Source organism: Typopeltis vanoorti, chromosome 10 (genome assembly GCF_054136105.1).
Source record: "Typopeltis vanoorti isolate ZY-2024b chromosome 10, IOZ_Tvanoo_1.0, whole genome shotgun sequence".
In the NCBI taxonomy this organism is placed as follows: Eukaryota; Metazoa; Arthropoda; class Arachnida; order Uropygi; family Thelyphonidae; genus Typopeltis; species Typopeltis vanoorti.
In genome coordinates this window covers 99,016,198-99,042,714 of record NC_143558.1, presented here as the reverse complement: position 1 = coordinate 99,042,714, position 26,517 = coordinate 99,016,198, and the positions used below count along the sequence as shown (strand labels likewise).

Below are 26,517 nucleotides of genomic sequence, written 5' to 3'. Positions count from 1 at the left end.
ATCACTGCACTTCATGTATACTAATGCCAGGAGTATTAGGAACAAGAAGGAAGAATTTTTGGCCTTGATTGCCTCTTCCTGGCCACAGGTTATTGGCATTAGTGAAACATGGCTGATGGAAGATGATATAGTTAGTGGGATAGAATGTGTAGGTTATAGTGTGTTTAGGAGGGACAGAGAGAATAAAATGGAGGGAGGGGGGTGTTATTGATGATAGCTGATGAACTGCAGCCAAGGAGAATTGAAGTTGTATCGCAGGATAGTGAAAAGAGCTCATTTGAGGCTATTTGGTGTGAGATTGAGACTGGCAGAATAAAATATACAGTTGGGTGCTGCTACAGACCAGGTGATGGAATAGATGGTGGAGATAGTATGCATAAACGAATTGATGAAATGAGTGGAAGGAGGGTAATTATTATGGGGGATTTCAACTATGGTAACATTGATTGGAAGGAGGAGAGGACACATGTGAGGAAGGAAATGGATTGTATTCAATTATTAAGGGATAACTATCTGAGACAGCATGTAATTGAAAATACTATGGGTGTGAGAGTGCTTGACCTGGTAATAGCATCTGAGAATTTGACTGTAATGAATATGACCATGTTGCCGCCTATTAGTGAGAGTGATCATAAGGTCTTGACCTGGGAGGTGGCTAAAGGTGTGGAATTTTCGGTTAAGACAGGGTATATGTGGAATTACTGTGCTGGCAAGTATGACACGCTTAGCAGATTGTTTGGATCAGTGCCATGGCATGTACAACTGCAAGGGCTGGATGTCGATAGAGCATGGGAAGTGGTCAAGGAGCATTTACAGGAGGTTATGGCTGATTGTATACCTAGGGTCCGAATAGTAAAACAAGTAGGAGTTAAATGGATGAATAACACCATTAAGCTTGAGCTGCAAAAAAAGAAACAATGTGGAGGGAATTTAAAGAAAGGGGTGACCTGCAGGCACATGAATGGTATAAAGTGCAGGCCAGAACGGTAATGAGTGTGGTAAAAAAAGCAAAAGCAGATTATGAAAGGAAACTAGCTATGCAAGCTAAAGTGAATCCCAAACAGTTCTTTCAATATGCTGCAAGCAAGAAAAAAACTGTACACAGCAAAATGATTTTAAGGAATGACGATGGTAAGGAGGTCACTGAATCAGTCGATATAGTGGAGTTACTGAGCGAGCACTTTGCAAAAGTATATCATCCAGGTGGTGACATTGAAAAAAATGAAGGAACCATTAGTTTATATTTATACATTTTAATGAATTGTGATGAATGAAGTGGAGGTGAATAGTCTATTATAGAACCTTAATGTGAATACATCTGTGGGATTGGATGGTATACTGGCATGGGTCTTGTGTGAATCGGCTAAGGAATTATCAGTGTCCTTGACCATGTTGGTTAATCTGAGTCTCGGGTCTGGTTTAGTCCCGAAGGTGTGGAAAGAGGGGAAAATAGTTTCACTGCATAAAGCAGGATCCAAGACTACGGTTGCAAATTACCGACTGATCAGCATATCAGGAGTCGTTGTCAACGTCTTGGAGAAAGTAGTCAGGGGAAAAATACAGGAATGGATTGATGAAAATGAGATACTGTATGGGGGACAGCATGGCTTTGTGAAGGGTAGATCATGCCTCAGTAACTTGCTCAAGTTTTATAACAAGGTGACGGCTGAACTGGATAAGGGTAATGGGTTTACAGTGATACTGCTGGACCTGGCAAAGGCGTTTAACAGGATACCACATGGAATTCTAATCCGTAAACTACAACATATGGGAATGGATATAGGTTGGTGAGATGGATAGTGGGTAGTTGATGGAGAGATATCAAAGAGTAGTTTATTCAGGGAGTAGAGTCCAAAAGATGGCCTGTGACTAGTGGTGTGCTGCAGGGTTCTGTTCTTGGACCACTGCTGTTTAATCTGTTCATTAACGTTATAGGGAAGGATCTAAGAGGTACAGTTCATTTGTTCGCTGATGATGCCAAGTTAGGTAGGGCGATAGTGAATGCAGATGTCAAAAATCTTGCATTCTGGGCTAAGGAGAATGAATGTCAATTTAATGTGACAAAATGTAAGGTTATGCATTTTGGGGTAAAAAGATTAGCAGCAGTATAACACATTGGTGGAACTGTACTCCAGGAGATTGATGAGGCCAGGGACTTCAGGGACAGGGAGTGTTGGTGGATAGGGAGATGAAGTTTAGGGGGCACATTGCAAAAGTAGTTAAATCAGCTCATCTCACTTGGTTGTTGAAAAATACCTTGACGACCAGAGACAAGCAAGTTATTGTACCTCTGTACCGAGCCTTGATAAGACCTCATTTCGCCTACTGTGCCCAGATTTGGTCACCTAAGTTCCTTCTTGATGGGGAGGAGGTGGAGAGGATCCAGAGGCGAGTAACTAAGATGATAGCGGGTCTATGGAATGAACCATATGAGAACAGGTTGAAGATTTGTGGGTTGCAGAAATTAGTTGATAGGTGGAAAAGGGGAGATATGATTGAGACATTCAAATTGCTAAAGGGTTTCTATAGGATCAATTCAGAGGATATTTTTGAGATCAGAACTGGTGGTGGGAGATCTAGGGGACACCTATGGAAGCTGGGCAAGAGTATGGTTAGCAGGGGTGTTAGAGATGGGTTCTTTACTTTTAGAGTAGTAAATGAGTGGAATAATCTGCCAGAGTCTGTTGTGGGTGCTATGACGGTGAGTGAGTTCAAGGCAAGGTATGATAGATACTGTGAGAATGTCGTATAGTTGTGTGGACATGATGCTTAGTGCCTCCCTCGATGAGTCTAAGGACTCCCTGGAGTCGCCCGTAATAATAATAACTAATTCTACATATCTCCAGATATCCTCTCTCCACCAGTCTTTTTTTTTTTCTTCTTTTACTGTCATTCTTTGCCATGTTATTTTAGGCTATACCATTTTCCTTTTTACTTCTAGGATCCATGTCACGGTTATCCTTGGAATTTTTCCTCTGTCCATTCTCAGTACATGTCCAATCCATTTCTGTCTCCATCTATTATTTCACTGGTGATAATAGTTTTTCTCTATTTATTTATAGACCTCATAATTTGTTATACATCATGTCATGGCCACAATATTTTTTTAACATAACACACACACACACACCCTCTTTGAAAACTATCTATATTGAAAATTGAGATGGCATATTTTGCCATCTTCATCAGAACTAACAGAACAGGCCAGCTTGACTAAACATAAAGTTTTTTGGAAAAAAATGAAACTTTTACTTAGAAGTAGATTCTTATAGAGCAGTTATATAAGGATAGATGAAGGCCTTTCTACACCAAATGAACTTAAAGATCTATTGGCTTTCAGTTATCCCCTTTTTGGGAAATATTATTATATCATTTTTATGCAAATTCCTGATTATTATATTGTTGTAATTTTTTTTTTAATAATTGGGAATTTACTGAAAATTTAGATATAAAACAATAATAGCCTTCAAACTCTCTTTAGTCAGTTTCAAAATAAATATATAATTGAAAGAATCTCATCTTCTGAATTAGATCAGTAAAAAAAAAGCAAATCACATCCATGTAAGTGTCTTAAGTTCACATAAAATAGTGAAAAGTTTCAAAAATCAATAAACATTCTAAAATTTGATGCCGTTACACCCTAACCACCTTACACAGGTTGTAAAAAAATGAATATCCATCTATAGAACTTGTAGTATCTAAGTAAGACAAAAAAGGATTTACCATTTAAAAAATAAATGGAAATTGGGGAACACACTGATCAGTAAAATAAAAAATATTAATTTCACTTTATATAGAATGAAAATATTCCAAAAATAGTTAAACTCTGCAATGAATTTTCTGGCAAACAGTTTTCCTGCGATGAATTTGTCTGCAAAGAACAGTGTGTATTTGAGGTGGCAGTGGAGTGGAAAAGAGGATAAAATAGTTCATTTTAGAAATTATGGACTTTACAACCGGGTTATAAATAACTCTTTTAATATCCAGATGTTTCGATCTTCATATTAAGATCATCATCTGGAGCATATACAAATATATTGGAAAGTTAAGTTACATTACATACAATAAACTAGAGAAACAATGAATTGATCACAAGTTATTCTGCTGGCATGACCTCTAGTGAAAAAAAAAAAAAAATTATTATTATTTATAAACTACATCAAGCTAAATTCTATTTATGATGACATAAATAAACATTCTTTCTTATGCATAGTTTTCTTTCAGTAACAATGATGTCCTATTTTTAGCATTATAATTGTTATTTTTGATTTAGGATCCTGGATTTTCTACAGTCCTGTTTATAGATGCTATTAGAGAGGAAGGTTCCGTGGCTTGAATATATATACCTTCCATATGTTTGGGATTTTTACACCATCGTTATTGTTCAGATTGGGGTGGTTTTTAATAATCTCACAAGCTTCCTTAAATTTGCATTCATACCATGTTTTGGTGTGATGTAGACAATTAGCGTTTTTCCAGTCAGTTCTATGTAAGGTGTTCAGGGCATGATCAGAAAGGCTAGCTTCACCATAATTATTATATTTAATGTGTCGTTTATGTTCTTTTTTGTCTGATAGGAATTGTGCGTCCTGTTTTTCCTATGTATGGTATGTTACAGGTGCAATAAATACGGTATGCTCGAGGGTGGGCCAGCGGAGGGAGTGGGTCTTTGGATGAGTTGAGTAAGCTTTTTAATTTTACAGGAGGTTTAAAGGTAGCTTTGAGGTTGTGTTTTTGTGGTATTCTGTTTATTTTATCTGATGTCCCTTTAATGTAAGGAATGGTTATAGTTTTATTGTAGTCTGGTTTGTCTTTGTTTTTTATTGAGGTCTTGTAGAGAATTTTGTTAATAGTGTTTTGGCTGTACCCATTTTTTTTGAAAAATATTGCTTATAACTTTAAATTCGTCTTTCATGCCTGTTCACTGAAGCAGATCTTCAGAACCCTGTTTTTTAGAGTATTAATGACACCTAGTTTTTGTGTTGGGTGGTGGCAGGAGTTTATTTGTATATATTGTATATTGGCCAGTATGTGTCAGTTTCCGGTAAACAGTGAAGGAAAGATTACCAGAACGAAGACGTGTGACAAGTGTATCTAGAAATGGAAGTGTGTTCTGTTTTTCAATCTCAGTTGTAAACTCTATGCATTTGTGTTGTTTATTTAGATAGCTAAGGAATATGTCTAGTGTCTGGCGACCATGGGACCATATTGCGAAAACATCATCAACGTATCTAAGCCAAACTTTGGGTTTTAAAGAAGAGGAACCTAAAGTAAATTAACCTATCCAACCACGCTTTAAACAAAGACGAACTCTCGGTACTTAATAAAGGTCTAAATTTTGCTGTAGCACCCAGGTCGATAAACAACCTTGAATTTATTTGTAACATAGAAAAAGGTTTAAGATTCAAAACAATAACAAGCAACTTAACAAAACACGAATTAACAGCTGTGAAATCATTTCATAAACATCATCAAAGACATTATATTAGAAAAAGATGATTTATTAGTCAGTTTTGACATCTCTGCCCTCTTTACAAATGTCCTAATCAATGGCACAATCCTTCTTTTACAGAACAAATTCCCTCCAGATATCACGCCGCACTTTGCACATGTATTGCTTGTTCTGGTTATTTTGTATGGCAAAATGCTTTCTACCTACAAAAAGAAGGCAAAACCATGGGCTCGCCATTATCCCCCCCCCCTCTACTGCTAACTTTTATATGGAACATTTTGAGCAACTTGCTTTAGGTTCCTCTCCTTTAAAACCCAAAGTCTGGCTTAGATACGTTGACGATGTTTTTGCGATATGGTCCCATGGCCATCAGACGCTAGACACATTCCTTTGCCACCTAAACAAAAAACACAAATGCATACAGCTCACAATTGAGATTGAAAAACAGAACACACTTCCGTTTCTAGATACACTTGTCATACGTCTTCCTTCTGGAAATCTCTTTCACTGTTTACCGGAAACTGACACATACTGGCCAATATATACGCATAAAGTCCTGCCACCACCACCCAACACAAAAACTAGGTGTCATTAATACTCTAAAAAACAGGGTTCTGAAGATCTGCTCCAGTGAACAGGCACTGAAAGAGGAATTTAAAGTTATCAGCAATACTTTTAACAGTTATCAGCAATACAATACAAGACTACAATAAAACTATAACCATTCCTTACATTAAAGGGACATCAGATAATATAAACAGAATACCACAAAAATACAACCTCAAAGCCACCTTCAAACCTCCTGCAAAATTAAAAAAGCTTACTCAACTCATCCAAAGATCCACTCCCTCTGCTGGCCCGCCCTGGAGTATACCGTATTTATTGCACCTGTAACATACCATACATAGGAGAAACAGGACGCACAATTCCTATCAGACAAAAAAGAACATAAACGACACATTAAATATAATAATTATGGTGAAGCTGGCCTGTCTGATCATGCCCTTGAACACCTTACATAGAACTGACTGGAAAAACGCTAATTGTCTACATCACACCAAAACATGGTATGAATGCAAATTTAAGGAAGCATGTGAGATTATTACCAACCACCCCGATCTGAACAATACTGATGGTCTAAAAATCCCAAACATATGGAAGGTATATATTCGAGCCATGGAACCTTCCTCTCTAAGAGCAACTATAAACAGGACTGTAGAAAATCCAGGATCCTAAATCAAAAATAACAATTATAATGCTAAAAATAGGACATCATTGATACTGAAAGAAAACTATCTATAAGAAAGAATGTTTATTCATGTTATCATAAATAGAATTTAGCTTGATGTAGTTTATAAATAATAATATTTTTTTTTTTTTTTTCACTAGAGGTCATGCCAGTAGAATAACTTGTGATCAATTCATTGTTTCTCTAGCTTACTGTATGTAATGTAACTTAGCTTGTCCTATATATGCTACAGATGATCTTAATATTACTATTATTATTACTATTATTACGGGCAACTCCAGGGAGTCATTAGACTCATCAAGGGAGGCCCCAAATCATATTCATCACAACTATCTGACATTCATACAGTATCTATCATACCTCGCCTTAAACTCATTCACTGTCGCAGCATCCACTACAGACTCAGGGAGCGCATTCCACTCATTCACTACTCTAAAAGTAAAGAACCCAGCTCTAACACCTTTACTAACCACACTTTTGCCCAGTTTCCATGGATGTCCCCTAGTCCTCCCACAACCAGCCCTGTTCTCAAAAATATCTTCTGAATTAATTTTATAGAAACCCTTCAGTAATTTGAATGTCTCAATCATATCTCCCCTCCTCCGCCTATCAACCAATATGCAACCCACAAATCCTCAACCTGTTCTCATACGGTTCATTCCACAGACCTGCTATCATCTTGGTCACTCGCCTCTGGATCCTCTCCACCTCCTCCCCATCAAGAAGAAACCTAGGTGACCAAATCTGAGCACAGTAGTCTAGATGCGGTCTTATCAAGGCTCGATAGAGAGGAACAATAACCTGCTTGTCTCTGCTTGTCAACGTATTCTTCAGCAACCAAGTGATTTGATGAGCTGTTTTGGTCACTTTTGCAATGTGTCCCCTAAATTTCAATTCCTTATCCACCAACACTCCTAAATCTCATGCCTCATCAATTTCCTGGAGCAGGGTTCCACCAATGCAGTAAACTGCCGCCAATCTTTTCACCCCAAAATGCATAACCTTACATTTTGCCACATTAAACTGACATCCATTCTCCTTAGCCCAGACCTCCAATCTATCCAAATCATCCTGCAAAATTTTGACGTCATCTGCATTCACTATTGCCCTACCCAATATGAAGATCGAAATGTCAGGATATTAAAAAAGTTATTTATAACACGGTTGTAAAGTCCATAATTTCTAAAATGAATGCTGATCACCGTGTAACACTAAAAGAAAGGAGGATTTATTGTACTACGTACTAGGGTCACTTGTATTAGCTCACGCTAGTGGTTGCCGATACTTTATAGTTTACTATATTCGGCATGAAACTCTCTGATTCCAATCTTTGAGTTTCTTATTCGGTTTTAAAACAATGTGGGATTTAATATCCCCTTAATTTAAATAATGTTTATATTGCCGAAATGAAGCAATGGTTGCACCTGCTTGGAAACTCGTATAACAGAGTATATAAGTTCTTTTCGCTATACACTTTGGTATTAATTGGTCTAGCTACTCACTGATGAAGCCTCAAAAAAGGCTGAAACCGGTCTGGGTAGTGACCTCCCACCATAATGTAATAATAGCATACATTTCCTAGGAAATGTGTTTTTACATTATGGAAAATACCTAAGAATAGCGATCAGAACTTTACTGACTTTGCTGGAGTTCCCCGGTATTGTTCTACATACTAGGGTCATTTGCATTAGCTCACGCTAGTGGTCGCCAATACTTTATAGTTTACTATATTCGGCATGAAACTCTCTGATTCCAATCTTTGAGTTTATTATTCAGTTTTAAAACATTGTGGGATTTAATATCCCCTTAATTTAAATAATGTTTATATCGCCGAAATGAAGCTTTATTAGCTCTTTATATTTAAGTAAAATAGTTCTGTTATATAAAGGGGGAAGTCGGCTTCAAGACAGATGTAGTAAATTTCAGACCAGTCATTTTTTCAGGAGGGGCAGTTAAGGTATCAGAGTAGATGGTGAAAGACAGAATTCAGGAATGGATTGATAGTCAATGTTATTTTTGAAGTTTATAGAAAGAAGTTCAATACTATAAGGTATCTACATGCTAGTTCCCACCAACACCTAGCACACAAGAGAAAGAAAGGCATCAAAAATTTCGTAGCAAGAGCTATTACTACATTATCTATTATATTACTATAAGTATCCAAATATTGATTCGTTAGCAGTAAAATCTCATGAAAAGAATGCAACTGACTTTATTGAAATGTTGCGAGACAACTTCCTAAAGCACCATGTGACAGAAGGAACTCAAGGCCAAAGAGTGTTATATTTGATTATAGTGTCACAGGGTATTTCAGTTAAAGACGTAACTATTCTGCCTCCAGGTGGTGACAGTGATCAAGCGGTGCTCACTTGCCAAGTGACTAAGTTTATGAATGTTCCATTCAGAAAATGTTAAATTCCAAACTACAAAGCAGGAAATTATGACCAACTGAGGTGTATACTGAGTTCAGCGGAATTGTTAGATGGGAAGGTGGATATCCACAGTGTATGGGAAGCATTTCAAAAATACTTAAATGATGCAATATCAGAATATGTCCAGAGAGTTAGAAGAATAAATAGAGTAGGAGTCAAATGGATGTGTAACCTTATTAAGTAAGAGATTCGTAAGAAACGGAATATGTAGAAGGAATACCGTCTGCATAAGGATGATGTCTGTTATGAAAATTATAAGCAGCAAGCCAGAAGAGTCACAACTACTGTAGGGAAAGCTAAGTCTGAGTTTGAAAAGAAACTGTCTCTGCAAGCCAAAGACAACTCACGAGAATTCTGTCGATATGCTGCAAGTAAAAGAACGAATGAATACGAAAGAATAACTTTTCTGAATGCAGATAGTATGTGGGTGACAGATGCAGAAGAGGTTGTTCAACTAATGAGTGCCCATTTTGCCAACAGCTATCAACCTGGTGTATGCAACATTGAGTTCACTGCTATCTCTTCTGAAGAAACTCAGATGTATGAAGACAGGTATTAGAGCTACTGCACACGTATATCCCATCAGCCGGGTGCTAAAAGAGTAAGTAAAGTAAATAAAGCACCGCGCCTACTGCGGTGTCAAGAGCGCTCCTGTCGGCCATTGAAAATTCGAGGGAGAGAGTGTGATTTTCGTGCCGGACCGTACCCATATCCGCAACAGATCTCCAAGGTAAACAGCCTCTAGTTGATAGAATAATGTAGGTAAGGAAAGTCAGCAAGACGGATCCGTAACCTCGGGACAAGGACTGAGGACCGAGCACTGGGCCGTTCCGGCTGGGGTTCGAAGCGGGTATGGCACTGCATGTGCTTGGTCGAGCGATCAGTAGTGCGAAACTACCATCCGTGTGATTATGACTGAACGCCTATAAGTCAGAATCCCGTTTAGCCACTGCAACGATACCGTTCGTGCCATTTTGAAAGGCAGCGCTAGCCGGAATTGCTTTCGTACTGTTACGGTGCGATCGCTCTGGCAATGAGGCCACTAGAACGGAAGCATCAAGGCAGTCATCGAGACTATGCTCAACGGCTGCCTTGATGTGTGACGTGCGGGCACCAAATCGTCCGCAGACGACCCAGGTACTGGTCTGAGTGTCGTGCTTAGAAGAACAACCACCATACTGTGATCTATTGAGACTCATCCTTAGAACAGGGAAGATTCCACAGGAACGGAAAGAATGTATGGTAATCCCATTGCACAAGGGTGCTGCAAAGACTGATGTATTCAACTATCGACCAATCAATATCCCAGTATTGATTGGTCGGATCAATTGAGATCTGGTTTATGCCTCAATCCAGCCCGCCAAGTCAAATACCCCTGCTTTGTAGCGATAACACGCGCGATTCAATTCTTGCCTTATCGTTAAAAGGCACTTCTTGTTGCAGATCGTTATTCTATTATGGTGTTCAACGCATCGTGTATGACACACTTTTAGGTGAGCCTTATTTGCCGCAGTTTCCTTTGCAAACTATTATTGCAGTTTATTTTGTAACGAAAACTTCTTCTTCAAGAGTCATCCCCTACAAGAAGGCTGGCAACCATATCACGGAAAGTTTTTCTTTCTTTTGCTGCTCTGGAACATTTATGGTAATTCAAGCCAGTCCACTCCTTAATGGCTTCAAACCACATTCTCCTGGGTCTTCCTCCCCCTCTTTTCCATCCAGTTTCCCTTCTAATATTAATTTCTGAATGCCGTCCTGTCTAGTTAGATGTCCAAAATATTTAAGTTTTTGTTCTTTAATTATTTTCTTTAATGTTCTTTTCATTTTTGCTTTCTTTAAACATCTTCATTTTTCACTGTCCATAATATTTTCAACATTCTTCTGATGGTCCACATTTCGAAAGCTTAATTTTTTTCTCTGCTTCTTTATTTAGAGTCCAAGTTTCACTGTTGTAGAGAAGGCTTGACCATATATAGCATTTTATTAATATTTTTCTTGTGTCTATGTTAATGCCTCTGGATGTTAGAACAGTTTGCATATCAATAAAGACTTTTCTTGCTATCTCTATTCTTTTTTTATTCCTTTAAGGGGACTTCCTCCGTCTGTAAACATTTGTCCCAAACATATAAAACACAGAACCTGTTCAGTTTTCTTTTGGTTAACAGTTATGTTTAGTTCCGTATTTATTGGTTCTTTTGATATAATCATGCACTTTGTTTTCTTTAGGTTAATAATTAATTCCATGTCTAAGTCTGTCTGTTGTAAATTTCTGTGACTAAGTTTTGAAGATAATCTTCAGATTCAGCTATACGGACTGTGTCATCTGCATAGCTGAAGTTGTTGTTTACCCCAACTTTTACATCCTTCAATTTAGCAATATCTTTAAAAACTTGCTTACTATATATGTTATACAGTAAGGGTGATGAGACACATCCTTGTCTTACTCCTTTTTTGATTTCAAAGTTGTCTGAATATGCATTTTTATATCTTATTGAGTCTCACTACAATATTTGGCCAAGTATAAGATCGATGCCAAAACTCCTCTCTCTTATTCCTGATACCTCTTGCCTTCGTGTACATGCATTTCAACATCTTCTTGTACCCACAATCAGTGGCGGCTCGTGGCTTGAAATCGTTGGGATGCTGCAACTTATGAAATATACATACACACTGTAAGTACAGTGTATACGTGTTTGGATAAAATATCAAAATTATGGTAAAAATTTTTTAAAAAAATTAAACATGAAAAAATATTGTTTATTATCAATAAAATTATATAGTTTAGTATAATTCAAAATTACTTAAAAATAAAATCCATTATCATAACCCCAATAATGTTCTAAAATAAAAAATATAACAAATGTTATGTCTTTAATTGTAATGTCCAAATATTTAAAGACACGGAGTAAACACGATAAGCACTACGAACACTCTACTACTGGCGCAAACTGCATATAAACAACAGTGGAACTGCGCGATGGACAGTGCCGCATTACGCTAATAGCTCGCATCTCACTATGACGTGCATATGCTTGCGCACGTAGCAAATACTAGCAATATGACGCTGTGGTAAACACAGTGCTGATAGCGTCCTTCGGCCTCCTAAGTGCTACAAGATGGATTTTTATTATTTTTTATACAAAATAAGAGAATTGTATAGGATTGTTGATGATAAAATTAAATATTACAAGCAAATATAAATAAATTAATAAATATATTTATATATCGAGAAAAATTGGGGGTGCTGCAGTTCCGCAGTGCCGATGTCGCCCCTGCCCACAATTATCTCGTGTAATGTCATTACCAACACATTCAAATCGGATACGTGTGAAATCGCATTCATCATTGCATAATAATTTCTATACACGGGCTCATTTATCACAATGGTGGCCAGAAAGGCTTGATTGCATCGTCCCTAATAGCTCTAGTTTCCCTGGTTTTGCACTTCCAAGCTCTCACTAAACAACACTTTCTCCAAACATCTAACTCTAAAACCATTTAATTGTATAACCCACCAGGCATGTGATAAGTCCTTTCGTCCATTCCATAGATCAATAAACTGCACACCATTCCTCCTGCGTAATCTTCTCATGGACTCAGCAATCATGGCCCTACTTCTCAACTCTGTTGAGAATGCCTCCCCACACCATGGCCCCCAGCACCATGCTGAATGGACGCACCGAGCTATAAGTGCTGGAAAACGGGACTGACTGGTGAACGATATTGCAACGAAGTTCTTCAACGTCATGTTCCATTGTTCTGTCGTGCTGTAGGCGAAGAATTCATTCCTGGAGACTGAGGATATTAATGGAATCCAGTGACTATCACGCTTCCGAGATCTCAACCCAGTGGCACATTCTTCGGACACAATAGGGAGACGCATTGAAGCTCGAAATTTCCCTCCAGAAAACAAGGCCTCATCCTCCTTGCTCTGAAAGAGTAGTGGGCAAGTTTGCTTCAAGAACCCGTGAATCACTTGGTACCAAGCATGGTATGATGTTGGAGAGCTGCATCGCAGTTTTGGGTGGACATATTCCATACTGAAATGTCTCTCTGCATACTTTTCATAAGCGCTGTACATTAATTCCTTAACTATCTATCTTAGGAAATTTGTAACGTTTGCCAAAAACATATTGCAATTTCATTTGCACGAAATTTGTAACACATGTTTGTGTAATATAAATTATTACTATGCAGGCAATAAATTTATGTCCATATTTGGATGTAGTCATGAAAATAATTTAGGTGAATCATATATTCTAGGAGGCCTAGCATGGTATGTTCTGAGTCTTTTGATGGTTTCCTGATCTATGGATGTTGTTTCATCCAGTAACTTGTTGAGTTTCTTGAGCTGTCTTTTTGTAGGATCATAATCTAGCTGGGAGTATGTATTGCGATCTCGAAGCAGTAGATTCATTTCCCGGTCGTATGAATTGGTATCTAAGACAATCAGGGAACCATCAAATATTACACAAAAACAACTGTTCCCTTAGACCTATTGTGAATTTTATGATCGTAAGTGGGGAAGCTCGTGTAAGCAGTCCCACTTACAAAATATCAAGATTTTTGTCTAATTTTCTCCTCCTTCTCATAGGCCACTCAGCTTCATCACTTAAAAATTCCACAGAATTTCATACAAAAATAAATGACATTCAACTGTCAGAAACAGACATGCTAATAAGCTTCGACATTCTCTCTCTCTCTCTCTTTTCATAAATAGTCCTCACAAGGAGACAATCGAATTAACTCAAAAATTTGCATCCTATTTTGTGGAATTATTCAAATTTGCTATCACATCCCGATACTTCACATGGAAAGATAAAATTTATAAACAAGAGGAAGGAACAGCAATGGGCTCTCCCTTATCACCTAACTTAGGCAACCTTTTTCTAAAACACCCACGAAAAAGATGGTTCCATTTCCACTTCTGTCTATCGAACCAACTTTTTCAGGTCGTTACATCCACAATTTATCGGCTCACCATCCATCTAAAAAATATGGCATCATAAAATCTTTGGTATACAGATGACTCAAATTTTGTTCCTCTGAAGAATCTTTAAAACAAGAATTGGAAATTATAAAAGATACAGGCTTATTAAATGGATACAATCTAAAGACAACTCAAAAAAATCATCAGCCCCTACACACCAACCCAGACAAGAAGAAGAAGTAGGACTCCGATACCATATATCAAAGCATCTCGGAACGTCTGTCAAAAATTATGAAGAAATACAAATTCGCCGCTACCTATCAACCAGATCCACAATTTGCTACCTTCTCCAAAAGACAAGCTTTCACTTATGATGCTATCTGGCATATGTGAAGTTCCATGTTTTTGTAAGATGTCTTACTATGGACAAACAGGAATATCTATAAGTAAACGCATCTCTGAACATCAAGAGCACATCCGTCTTATCAAACTGCACAAATCTGGCCTCGCACAACATGGAGTCGAAAAACCTAACTATAGGATCCAATGGAAAAACACTAAGCTGCTAGATAGATCTTTATATAAACATGAGCGTTTATACAAAGAAAGTACTGAACCCATACGTCACAGACCCAATCTGAACCGTAATGACTGTCACTGTCCCAAACGTCTGGGAAATTATTATCCTCAATTGTATAAAATAAATTTATCAGGTATATTTTAATTTATTTTTAAATTACAGCTGATTTTTTTTAATTCCTCAAATCGCTACTGTACGCGTAGAGGGATTCCAATATAAGCATGCGTACTAACTATTCCTTTGAATGTAATTCCTAGTATTCTTTGTAATAACTGTACTGATGATGTCTTAAGACGAAATCTCATTATTACTAGTAGTGCCCAATTTAGAAACTAAAATAAATAAATAAATAAACTAAATAAAAAATTAAAATTAAATAATTTAATACATTCTTGTTTTAATTTGTAAAACACTTGGCACCAAAAAGTATTTTAATTACCTGCTGCACACTTAGCTTTATTCTTTGGACTCTTTCGCTTAGAGAATTTCATGAATGCATCTTCCTTTCTATAAGAAATTTTACTCGTACCAACTGGCTCATTAGTAAAATATGAGTTAATATGTCGATTACAACCAGTTTTAGACGCAAACCTTTGATAGCAACCTTCAATTATACACCTGAAAGGTCTGTGCCCGCTATGTAATAGAATATGTCTTTCTAGCCAACTCATAGAACATGATGGGCGGTTAAATACCTGCAAATAATAAAAACTCAAGTTATCGCATAAAAGAACAATGTGGGCGGGGGGATAAGAAAAATGCTCTTCACATTTAATTTTTATGATTTATTCTGCTATACACAACTACTATTGCATTCAAGCAATCTTTTTAACCAGCAATCTGCTTGATAGAATGTGTGAAGATTGTCTGTCGTCTGCTAAGTTTTAAATTTCAAATGGGGGGGGGGGGTGGGGGGGGGGGGGGGTGGGGGGGGGGGGGGGTGGGGGGGGGGGGGGGTGGGGGGGGGGGGGGGTGGGGGGGGGGGGGGGTGGGGGGGGGGGGGGGTGGGGGGGGGGGGGGGTGGGGGGGGGGGGGGGTGGGGGGGGGGGGGGGTGGGGGGGGGGGGGGGTGGGGGGGGGGGGGGGTGGGGGGGGGGGGGGGTGGGGGGGGGGGGGGGTGGGGGGGGGGGGGGGTGGGGGGGGGGGGGGGTGGGGGGGGGGGGGGGTGGGGGGGGGGGGGGGTGGGGGGGGGGGGGGGTGGGGGGGGGGGGGGGTGGGGGGGGGGGGGGGTGGGGGGGGGGGGGGGTGGGGGGGGGGGGGGGTGGGGGGGGGGGGGGGTGGGGGGGGGGGGGGGTGGGGGGGGGGGGGGGTGGGGGGGGGGGGGGGTGGGGGGGGGGGGGGGTGGGGGGGGGGGGGGGTGGGGGGGGGGGGGGGTGGGGGGGGGGGGGGGTGGGGTGAAAAGTATCGCTGATAACTTTAAATTCATCTTTTAGTGCCTGTTCACTGGAGCAGATCTTCAGAACCCTGTTTTTTAGAGTATTAATGACATCTAGTTTTTGTGTTGGGTGGTGGCAGGAGTTTATGTGTATATATTGGCCAGCATGTGTCAGTTTCCAGTAAACAGTGAAGGAAAGATTACCAGAACGAAGACGTGTGACAAGTGTATCTAGAAATGGAAGTGTGTTCTGTTTTTCAATCTCAGTTGTAAACTGTATGCATTTGTGTTGTTTATTTAGATGGCTAAGGAATACGTCTAGTGTCTGGCAACCATGGGACCATATTGCGAAAACATCATCAACGTATCTAAGCCAGACTTTGGGTTTTAAAGAAGAGGAACCTAAAGTAAATTAACCTGTCCAACCACGCTTTAAACAAAGACGAACTCTCGGTACTTAATAAAGGTCTAAATTTTGCTGTAGCACCCAGGTCGATAAACAAACTTGAATTTATTTGTAACATAGAAAAAGATTAAGATTCATCCCAAATAACATAGCAGACAAAATACATTTAGAAACTGCCAACATTTTAAATCATAACAAAACAATAACAAGCAACTTAACAAAACACGAATTAACAGCGGTAAAATCATTTCATAAACATCATCAAAGACATTATATTAGAAAAAGATGATTTATTAGTCAGTTTTGACATCTCTGCCCTCTTTACGAATGTCCTAATCAATAGCACAATCCTCCTTTTACAGAACAAATTCCCTCCAGATATCACGCCGCACTTTGCACATGTATTGCGTGTTCTGGTTATTTTGTATGGCAAAATGCTTTCTACCTACAAAAAGAAGGCAAAACCATGGGCTCGCCATTATCCTCCCATCCCCCCCCCCCCCCCATTGCTAACTTTTATATGGAACATTTTGAGCAACTTGCTTTAGGTTCCTCTCCTTTAAAACCCAAAGTCTGGCTTAGATATGTTGATGATGTTTTCGCGATCTGGTCCCATGGCCATCAGATGCTAGACACATTCCTTTGTCACCTAAACAAACAACACAAATGCATACAGCTCACAATTGAGATTGAAAAACAGAACACACTTCCGTTTCTAGATACACTTGTCATGAGTCTTCCTTCTGGCAATCTTTCTTTCACTGTTTACCGGAAACTGACACATACTGGCCAATATATACACATAAACTCCTGTCACCACCACCCAACACAAAAACTAGGTGTTATTAATACTCTAAAAAACAGGGCTCTGAAGATCTGCTCCAGTGAACAGGTACTGAAAGATGAATTTAAAGTTATCAGCAATACTTTTCAAAAAAAATGGGTACAGCCAAAATACTATTAACAAAATTCTCTACACGACCTCAATAAAAAACAAAGACAAACCAGACTACAATAAAACTATAACCATTCCTTACATTAAAGGGACATCAGATAAAATAAACAGAATACCATAAAAATACAACCTCAAAGCCACCTTTAAACCTCCTGCAAAATTAAAAAAGCTTACTCAACTCATCCAATGACCCACTCCCTCTGCTGGCCCACCCTGGAGTATACCGTATTTATTGCACCTGTAACATACCATACATAGGAGAAACAGGACGCACAATTCCTATCAGACAAAAAAGAACATAAACGACACATTAAATATAATAATTATGGTGAAGCTGGCCTTTCTGATCATGCCCTGAACACCTTACATAGAATTGACTGGAAAAGCACTAATTGTCTACATCGCACCAAAACATGGTATGAACGCAAATTTAAGGAAGTTTGTGAGATTATTACCAACCACCCCAGTCTGAACAATACTGATGGTCTAAAAATCCCAAACATATGGAAGGTACATATTCCAGCCATGGAACCTTCCTCTCTAAGAGCAACTATAAACAGGACTGTAAAAAATCCAGGATCCTAAATCAAAAATAACAACTATAATGCTAAAAATAGGACATCATTGATACCGAAAGAAAACTATCTATAAGAAAGAATGTTTATTCATGTTATCATAAATAGAATTTAGCTTGATGTAGTTTATAAATAATTTTTTTTTTTTTCATTAAAGGTCATGCCAGTAGAATAACTTGTGATCAATTCATTGTTTCTCTAGCTTACTGTATGTAATGTAATTTAGCTTGTCCTGTATATGCTCCAGATGATGATCTTAATATGAAGATCGAAATGTCAGGATATTAAAAAAGTTATTTATAACACGGTTGTAAAGTCCATAATTTCTAAAATGAATGCCGATCACCGTGTAACACTAAAAGAAAGGAGGATTTATTGTACTATGTACTAGGGTCACTTGCATTAGCTCACGCTAGTGGTTGCCGATACTTTATAGTTTACTATATTCGGCATGAAACTCTGATTCCAATCTTTGAGTTTCTTATTCAGTTTTAAAACAATGTGGGATTTAATATCCCACATTGTTTTAAATAATGTTTATATTGCCGAAATGAAGCTTATTAGCTCTTTATATTTAAGTAACTTAATGGTTGCACCTGCTTGGAAACTCGTATAACAGAGTATATAAGTTCTTTCTGCTATACACTTTGGTATTAATTGGTCTAGCTACTGACTGATGAAGCCTCAAAAAAGGCTGAAACCAGTCTGGGTAGTGACCTCCCACCATAATGTAATAACAGCATACATTTTTCAGCCTCAAATTTCAGCCTCAAAAAAGGCTGAAACCGGTGGGTAGTGATTAGTTATTACATTATGGTGGGTAGTGACCTCCCACCATAATGTAATAACAGCATACATTTCCTAGGAAATGTGTTTTTACACTATGGAAAATACCTAAGAATAGCGATCAGAACTTTACCGACTTTGCTGCAAATTCCCCGGTATTGTTCTACGTACTAGGGTCACTTGCATTAGCTCACGCTAGTGGTCGCCGATACTTTATAGTTTACTATATTCGGCATGAAACTCTCTGATTCCAATCTTTGAGTTTCTTATTCAGTTTTAAAACAATGTGGGATTTAATATCCCCTTAATTTAAATAATGTTTATATCGCCGAAATGAAGCTTTATTAGCTCTTTATATTTAAGTAAAATAGTTCTGTTATATAAAGGGGGAAGTTGGCTTCAAGACAGATGTAAGTAAATTTCAGACCAGTCATTTTTTCAGGAGGAGCAGTTAAGGTATCAGAGTAGATGGTGAAAGACAGAATTCAGGAATGGATTGATAGGAATATGAGGAAAGGATGGTTTTTGAGATGGATAACTCTTGCCTTAGTAATTTACTCACTTTTTATAATAAAGTGACAACTGAATTGAACAAAGGAATGTTTAACAAGTACCAACTTGGAAATCTATTACATAAACTGGAATAAATGAGGATAGATATGAATCTGGTGATATGGAATGAGAGTGTCTGATGGACAGCCATCAAAGGGTGATGAATCAAGGAGAAGGTAGGTGACTAGTGATGCAGCACACGGCCCTATACTTTGGTCACTGCTATTTAATTTGAACATCATGGGGAAAGAGTCATAAGGAGTAGAAAGAGGGCCAAAGAGTTCCACTGCATCAAGGATGATCCAAGAGCAAGATTGCAAATTATAGACAAATCAGTATCTCAGGGTTAGTGGTTATGATATTTGAGAAGTTATAAATTAAAGATACCAAGAAATTATATTCTCAGTTTCATCCTTTATCCAAATGTAATCAAACAAAGTTTGCACGTGAAGTTACGTCACGAATGGGTTACTTGTATATAGAGGACACCAACTGCCTTAGTATCCCATAATGCAATGCATCATTGAAAGGGCCACTACCCAGACCAGTTTCGACCTAACCTCTGTATGTATAAGTAATCCATTTGTGAAGTGCAAACTTCGCAAACTTCACGTGCAAACTTCGTTTGCTTACACTTGGATAAAGGATGAAACTCAGGATATAATTTCTTGATATCTTTAATTTATAGTATAACAAAGTGAAAAAAAATTTCAACAAATATTGGAGAAGCTGTTAAAAGGCAGAATTCGGGAATGAGTGGCCAGGAATATGGTACTTTGCGGTGGGGAGGGGAGGGGGGAGCAGCACAGATTTGTAAAAGGTAGGTCCTGGCTTAATCATTTGCGCACTTTTTTTTTTTAAATTTTAAAATACAGTATTGACTACTCAGTGATACAAGGGTGGTCTGAAAAGTTTTCGGCCTAACAATGAAAAAACGAATTTATAATTTCAAAATTATTTTTATTTTTCAACATAATCTCCCTTAAGACTAAAACATTTATTCCAGCGATGCTCCAGTGCTATTATTCCATCCTTCTAGTGGTTCTCAGTAAGATCTGTAATATACCCATCTATAGCTGCAATCACCTCTTGATTCAAAGAAAAACGCTGACCAACGAGGAAGAGTTTTAGTTTTGGGAAGAGATAGAAGTCAGAGGGAACCAAATCTGGAAAACAGGGTGGATGTTCCAACAATTCATAGTGCCGGTCCCTTAATTTTCCCATTGCCAAAACACCTTTGTGGGCAGGTGCGTTGTCCTGATGAAAGATGCTTTTTTTTCTTCTGCAAACCAGGACTTGTCTCACGAATTTTTCATCTAGCTTGGTTAAAACATCTCAATAATATTCCCCAGTTATTGTTTTACCCTTTTCAAGATAATTAATAAACAAAATGCCTCTAGCATCCCAAAACACCGATGCCATGACCTTGTCTTTTTTTTTTTGGCACTGAACAACCGGCTTCTATCCACTGTTTTGGTTGCTGTTTGGATTCTAGTATGTAATGGTGAATCCAGGTCTCATACATAGTAATAAATCAATGCATAAAATCAGCTTTATTCTTGTTAAAATACTCCAAGCACTGTTCAGAGATTTTCATGCGAGCGCGTTTTTGATCTGCTGTGAGCAAGCTCGGCACCCATCTTGCACAAAGCTTTTTCATATGCAATTCTTCATGCGAAATATATCCTACACATTCTTTTGTGAAATGCCTGTAGTCTTAGCAATTTCATGCACTTTGACTAGCCGGTCATCCAATACCATATCATGCACTTGATCAATGATTTCTGGTGGTGTTACACTTTTTGGACGTCCTTCATGTGGATCATTTTCAAGGCTGGTACAACCACTTTTAAACTCGGTAGCCCATTTCTTAATTGTCAGAAACGAAGGAGAAGAGTACCCAAAAACTTTTATGAACTTTGAATGAATTTCTTTTGCTGTTAACCTTCTTTTACAACCAATTTTATCCATTTCAAGGGATACAGACAACTGTATAATACAAACTATTTGATAAAATGACTTGCAATTTCACATGGATGCTTATAAGAGATGTACCAACTTAGAAGAAGAAATATCTTGCCGATGAAAATGAACTGAAAAGTTCTCAGCCTCGACCGAGAACTTTTCAGATCATCCTCATACTGCTGAACTTTGCTAAGGCTTTTAACAGGCTATCACATGGAATTCTGTTATATAAACTGGAGCAAATAGAGTTAGATAAAGTTAGATAGAGTGGCAGAAGAGTAGACAACCAAGAGTTATATGCAGGTGCTGATTACAGGGGAAGTTGGGTGTATAGTGGTGTACTAAAATTCCCTGTACTTTTGGCTGCTGCTATTTTATTTGTACATCAATAAGAAAGGAAACAATTTAAGGGGAAATATGTAGGTGTTTGCTGACAATGCAAAACTGAGAAAAGCAACAGTTAATAAAGATGATACAGAGAGATTCTGTATTCTGCAGGGAGACTTAAACAGGCTCACAGTATGATAAAAGGATAACAGTGCTACCTGAATATTGCAAAGTGTAAGGTAATACTTTGGGAAGAAGAAATCACAAGCTGCATGCTACAGTGATGGAACTGGACTAGATGAGGGCATGAATTTTAGGTGTGATTGCAAATAATGATATGAAGTTTAGAAGGTGTATTGCAAAGATAGCCTAAAGAACTTATCAGATTACTTGGATGTTGTCGAACATGCTGACACATAGAGATAGAGATGATCCAGAGATGAGTGACTAAGATTCCAATAGGTTTATGAAATGCTTCCTGAAGATAGATCAAAGGTGTGTGGGTTACAACAGCTAGTGGGTAAGCAGAAAAGAGGCAAATGCTTTAATACAGGTATGTGAGCTGACATACTTAAAAAAATTACAGGTGGAAACTTAAACTTACATGAAATAAATTTATTGCTATAAAATTTTTGCCCAAGTATTATAGGCATCCTCAGTACAATTAACAATAGGAGGAAGGGGGAGGGGGGGATATGATTGAGACATATAATCTAGTCACGAGCTGTTATCAGTTTGACACGGAACAGATTTTTCATAGATGAAAAATCTGTTCCATGTCAAAATGGGAGATAGGGATTGAACAAGAGGCCGTCACTGAAAACTGTATAAAGACGGTGTGAGCAGAGAAGTCAGAAGCAGGTTCTTTGCATCTAGAGTGGTTGGTGAGTGGAATGCATTGCCTGAGTGTTTTGTTAATGTAGACACATTGAATCAGTTTAAGGCATGGTTGGATGAGAATTGTGTGCAATAGTGTGTACCTCCCACAATGGGTCTTTGACTCCATGGAGGTCGGATGATGATGATAATTTAGCACATCATGGCAATGATGCAAATTAGAACAATAGTGCCCAAGGTGGTTCTTATGAAATGACAATGGGTGCTGTGGTTTGAAAGCTACAGTGGCAAAGGAGAGAGAGTGTGTGTGTGTGTGTACAGCAAGTGTTTTAATAGCACATGCCAGAAGTGTGGATTTAGTCAGAAGAATGAGAGTGGAGTGGTAGATGTAATAGAGAACAGGTGCAAAAATGTGAGTGACAGAGAGAAAGAGAGAGAGATGCAGGATAGGATTGAGAGAGAGAATAAAAGTGACCAGCATAAAAAAAAGTATATGGATGATGTGGAAAATGAAGAATTGGTTATAGAGAGAGAGAAATTGTGTGCTTACATTGAATACTTCACAGAACAAAGCCTTACAGTTTTCAGGTGTCTGCAAGTTTTATAGAGAAGAGAAAAAAAGTAATAGATACAAGGAAAGAGGAAGAAATTTTGAGTAAATAAAAAAGAGAAGATAAAAAGAGAATTTTGGATAGTGATTTCAGGATGAAAGGGGTGCTTGATGAGATGAGGCAAACAGAATAAAATAAATTGTACAATAGAGCAATTGCTGTTATAACCAGGGGGACGCAAAGAATGATGATGATGATATGCATTGGAAAATATGCTTAGTGAGTGGAAGTTAAAGTAATTGTTATGGCAGATTTCAACGAGGCTAATCTTCTTGAATGGAAGGCGGTCTCAAGTAGAGCGATGTGGGCAAATATCAGAATGGGGAACTGAACAATGAGACTTATTTGTACCTATGGTCCCACAGAAGGGTCTACTAAGGTAGAAGTGGAGGAATTTTTTGATGCTTTAGAAAAAGCAACTGACACAATGAAAAAGGAAAAGTTGGTCCTTGTTGGGGATCTAAATAGCAGAGTAGGAAATGATTGTCAGACATACAAAAATATTTTAGAAAAATTTGAAGAAAAGAGCAAAGCCAATAATAATGGCAAATACACTGTTGGATTTCTGCTCAGGACATGGACTGGTTATTACTAACACCATGTTCCAACATAAAAATGTACACAAATTCACATGGAGAGAAGAGAAGAGGCAAGAATTAAGAAAAGTCTCATTGACTATGTTATTGTCTATAGTGATGTTTTCTCCCTGGTGCAGGACACCAGAGTGTACAGAGGATTTGAAATTGGAAGTGATCACTATTTAGTCTTAAGCAGGATAATTTTGAATTTCATATTGAAAAGAATGACATGTAAGAAAGTTTTAAAGCGAATAAAAGTTGAGCAGCTCTCAGACGTGAACTGTAGACTAAAATACACAAAGATTATTGAACAAGAAATGAAAGAGTTTGAGAACAAGAACCAAACCTTGGAGATTCAGTGCCAAGCCTTGAAGAAAACCCTGCTTGATTCAGCCAGAGAGGCATGTGGTGGAGTTGTCTGCAAGGATAGAAAAATCAAAACTCCATGGTGGACACAGGAAGTTAAAGGGGGCAGTAAAGGAAAAGAAGAAAGCATATCAAAAGTTCCTCGCAAATAAGTCAGCTTGTGCTCTTAGAGAATACAGACACAAATGTAAGAAAGCTAAACACTGTGTAAAACTAGCTAAACAAAAGTCATGGGAGGACTTTGGCAAGAACATAGAAAATAAATATCAAGAAGGTGGTAAGATATTCTGGAGGTTGTTGAAGAAGCTTAGAAATGGAGGAAAAATGCTGTAAAAGGAGTTCGAGATGATAATGTAACATGAAAATGGAAGAAAAAGATATCCTTGAAGTGGAGTAATTGCTTCGAAAAATTGCTAAATGAAACAAGCAGTGATAGCACAGTGATGAAAAACACTCAACAAGCATACAGTCAGGAATACATATCCATACTTGAAGTAGAAAAAGCCCTCAAAGGCTTGAAATGTGGAAAGGCAGCAGGAGTAGATGATATTCGACCAGAAATGCTGAAATATGGTGGTATAAAAGTCTTACGGTGGCTGCACTGCATAGTTCAGAAAGCCTGGACAGAGGGACGAATTCCCGATGATTGGAGTAGAGCTCTAATAGTATCCATATATAAAAAGGAAAATAAAACTGAATGTGAGAATTACAGAGGTATTTCCCTACTGAGTGTTCCTGGCAAGATCTATGCAAGCATACTTGAGAAACGTTTGAGAAGAATTGTGGAAGAAAAGCTTGGTGAAGAACAAGCTGGATTCAGGCCAAATAGAGGCTGTCAGGATCAGATTTTAACATTACGACAAATAGTTGAGAAAGCATGGGAATATAACAAATATCTGTATTTAAGTTTTGTCAATCTGGAAAAGGCATATGAGAAGGTGCAAAGAGAGAAGCTATTCAATACGCTACAATTATATGTTGTCAATCGGGCATTATATCAAGCAATACTTAGTCTGTATTTGAGTTGTAAGTTGGCAGTTAGAATTGAAGTACAGAAGATGGTTTAATCTTAAATCTGGTGTGAGATGGTTTAATGTTAAATCTGGTGTGAGACAAGGATGTACATTATCCCCTCTGTTATTCATTATCTATATGGATCACATTATGAAGGAAAATGGTATTAAACATGATATCAGAATTGGAGATGTTAATGTGAGCTCTTTGCTTTATGCGGACAATGTTGTACTTCTAAATAAATCCGCTACAAGTTTGCAAGAGTCCCTGATTAAATTGAATAACTGTTGTAATAGATATGGTATGAAGGTCTGCATTAAAAAGAGAAAGACAATGAAAATAAGTAGAATCATTGAAAATGTCAACTGTGTTGTGAACGGGGAATCTGTGGAACAAGTAAAACATTTCAGCTACTTAGGCATGATTTTTACTGAAGATGATAAATTAAATATGGAAATAGACAACGGAATCAATAAAGCTGGTATAGTAGGAAGTCAACTGATTAAATTCATGTGGAATAAGAGAGAAATTAGTCGGAACACTAAATTAGCTGTATACAAGACAGTGTTCAAACTAGTTTTAACTTATGGATCTGAGAGCTGGGTCAGAAGTAAAATACTTGACCAAAAACTAGAGACCACAGATATGAGAGTCCTGAGAAAGATTAGAGGAGTGAACAGATAGCATCAATGTCAATATCATATTAAAAACGAGGATATTAGGAAAGAACTTGACATTGTCAGCATCCAGGAATGCATTAGCAGAGCTAATCTCAGGTGGGATGGTCACTTAAACAGAATGGACGAGAAAAGATTAGCAAAACAAGTGTTCTCTGCCAGGTTGGAAGGAAAATGACCCAGAGGAAGACCAAGATATAGGTGGATTGATACGGTACAATGTGCTTAGACGATAGAAATATAAGATCTGATAATGTTGGAGTCTTGACAAGTAACAGACTGATTTGGAGGAAAATTAGTAATGATGTAACTAGTTTTTACCTAATGATTAGTAGGAAGTTAGTAATGATGTAAATATTTCATGTAGTACTATCATATCCTGTACACCCCTTGAGGGTACATGTCAGGAATTTGATGATGATTTCAACTATGGAAACATGGATTGGAAAGCAGAAACAACATGCTTGAAATGAAATTTATGCGTCTATCAAGGAATAATTATCTGAAGCAGCATATGATGAAAGGTACTAGGAGTTTAAGAATGCTGGATCTAGTTATTGCATTCAAGGATTTGTCTATAACCAAGGTGACCACACATGCACACACACACACACACACACACACACACACACACACACACACACACACACACACACACATTGCTGTCAGGCAGCTAATCATGTGGTATTTGCAGAATTAGTATTCATAACAAACTCAGGATTCTGGAAGAATTGCCATCTTAAAGGAAGTGATCATCAAGGAATGTTTAAAGTAGGTAGTAGCAGACTAGATACCTATAATCAGCAGAATAAATCAGGTGGGAATTAAATGGATGAGTAGCATCATTAGAG

The 26,517-nt window shown here is 38.1% G+C and overlaps 1 protein-coding gene across 3 annotated transcripts in view; it reads left to right on the top strand.

Moving 5' to 3' along the window:
• Positions 1-26,517, top strand: part of LOC150102627 (papilin-like) — an 843,028-nt gene that overhangs the window by 799,973 nt on the left and 16,538 nt on the right. The gene's annotated exons all lie outside the window — the stretch shown is intronic.